This window comes from Triticum aestivum, chromosome 7A (genome assembly GCF_018294505.1).
Source record: "Triticum aestivum cultivar Chinese Spring chromosome 7A, IWGSC CS RefSeq v2.1, whole genome shotgun sequence".
In the NCBI taxonomy this organism is placed as follows: domain Eukaryota; kingdom Viridiplantae; phylum Streptophyta; class Magnoliopsida; order Poales; family Poaceae; genus Triticum; species Triticum aestivum.
Window position 1 is genome coordinate 552,961,096 of NC_057812.1, and position 2,438 is coordinate 552,963,533.

General features: G+C 55.7%; 1 pseudogene; it reads right to left on the reverse strand.

Moving 5' to 3' along the window:
- Positions 1-486: 486 nt before the first annotated feature.
- On the reverse strand, positions 487-2,160 carry LOC123152590 (DNA-directed RNA polymerase III subunit RPC6-like; annotated as a pseudogene).
- Positions 2,161-2,438: the final 278 nt, after the last annotated feature.

Genomic DNA, 2,438 nt, shown 5'->3' on the forward strand with positions numbered 1-2,438 from the left:
AGGAGTACAAATTGTAGTCATAAGCTTCTCGAGCGTGTCAAAACTTGTTCCAATCTTTGGCACCATAACTATGTCACCTGGATGCTCGGCAAATTCCCTGACAGACTTCTCCAGCGCCGTGACCCTGTCCGGGCAAGGAGGCCTTCCTAGAGCAGCAGCACCTACACGCACTCTGCCCAGTCACAGCAGAGAAACAATCAGGTGGTGTTTTCTGCTACAGCCATTTGTTATGAAATTCCAGTCCACAAAATTCTGAGCTACATTAACATCTTACAAAATTGCAGTTCATGCTATATTATCCTAAACAAGTTTATAAAACCTTCCCACACACGTATATATACTGCTGGTGTTCATGCTATTTAATCACGGTTATGTATACTGTTCCACCCTCATTTCATCAGTTACTGCTTGCATATCTGACAGGACACACACATTTGCAGTGCCAATTTTTGATGCAATTCAGATGGTAAGTTGTGGTACCTTTGCGTCCACCCTGGTGTTTATGGGTCAATTTGTTCTATTGAGTGCTCGGAGCACTGAGCCATGTCCGCGCCTGCTGCCTCCGCCCGACAGATCTGCCCGTCAGCACTTGAAGCGGCCGGTGCTGGATCCTCAACCTCAGCCACCGCGGATACTGGGAAGTGGGAACCGCACGGGCTCCATTGCCCCGTTGTTATCATTCACCTCTTCCAGGAGCGTTCTACTTAATCAACCCAAAAATTTAAGCGACGGAATCTAGATCAGTACCCAAAATCCAAGTCAAAACCATTGAAAATAATGGGCCAAGTAGCAGATCCCAACCTGTTTAACGGCTACAGTAAGAACTCCATGGTCGCCGGAGCCTGTCCGAGGTTGCTGCACCGCCCAGTCGCCGTCGCCAGAGTCATTATCTCCACCTCTTCATCGACCGGGACGAGAGGCAAATCCAACTTCACTCCCGTAACCAGCGACTGACCCAACTACTGCATTAAGTGCGGGCACTGCCGGCGCTAGCGGAAAGCATCGTACCTGATCCACGGATCAGGACGCCGGCGACAAGCTCGAGCCACGGCTCAGGCACGCACAGGCGACGCCGTGCACCCCTCCGTCCACCTTGCCCCATTTGTCAGACGCGTATTGTGCCGTATATCCTAATTTTCTATCGTCGGCATGGACCCGCCAACTGTCTATAGCATTTAATGCGACGAATCTCGTAGCAATTCTGGATGGGCGTGATTCCGAGCTCCTGTGAGCTCACGATCACAGACTCCGCGTCCGCCTCCTTGGTTCAATTTAATATATTCAGAAACAGGGTACTAATACTAACGACGATCCACCAATCCATCCCAGCAAAATTCACGTGCCGAAGAGCCCTCGCCGCCGCCTAGAAGTCCATCTGCAGCCACTTCTTGTAGTAGACGCAAGTGGTCGGGGAGATGACCCCATCCGGCGAGCACTCATCGATCCTGGGACAAACCCCGCACGGAATCCCATCCATCATGCCGCCCTGCGGCGCGCCGCCCCGCCGGTAGCACACCCTCCCGGCTCTGACAGCGCTGAACTCCCCCTCCCCGGTGCTCCTGCACTCCTCCAGCACCCTGTCAAGCGCCATGGTCTGCAGGACGTCCCTGATCTGGTCGATCGCGTACCCTCCGCTGGGGTCTTCCCTCTCGACGCCATTGTGGACCATGTCCGGGGTGGCAGCGCCGAGTCAATCTGGTCGAGGCACCTGCGGCGCACGGCCGCCACGGTGTCGGTGTGGAGCTGGCCGTTGTGGTACCAGGTTCCGCCGGTGATCTCGGGAGAGGGCTCCATGCTGAAGTCCATGAAGACCTTCTTCCCGCGGGGGCGGACGTCCGTGACCTCCTTGAGGATGCCCCGCTGGACGAGGGCGCGGGTGAGCTTGTTGAGGGTTGGCGCAGTCAGCTTCAACGCGAAGCGGAGGTCCTGGCTCGACATGCCCTTGTTGCCCGCCGCGAAGATGCGCTCGTAGACCTCCCGCTCCGGCCCCTTGAGGTTGTTGAGGATGGCGGCAGGGGGCTGAACCTCCGAGGCGGGGGCGGGGGCGGGGGCGGGGGCGGGGGCTTCGGTGGATTTTGAAGCCGGAGATATGTTTGGCTTGACGTCCGGTTGGGCTGGCATGCCCGGGGAAGGTTCCAGCGGGCGCTTGCGCGGCGGCATGGCGAGGGCGACGAGGAGCGGGCGGCGCCGGCAGCTGGGTTTGGAGGAGATGAAATCGCGGGGGTTTGGCTGGGTCTTGCCGTCATGTTTTAAGATAGAAGAGGCCGCGTGAAAAGACTAGTCGAGAAAACTTGCGGGCCGCGCAACTGAGGAAAGTTTTTTTAGCTTCCGAAAAGAGCATTTTCCAAATTTCTTATGCGTAAATGTGTGAATACTTTTTTTTATCTCAAATGATAAGTGCCACACATATGGCACGGAGCAATCTGATTCTGACGTTT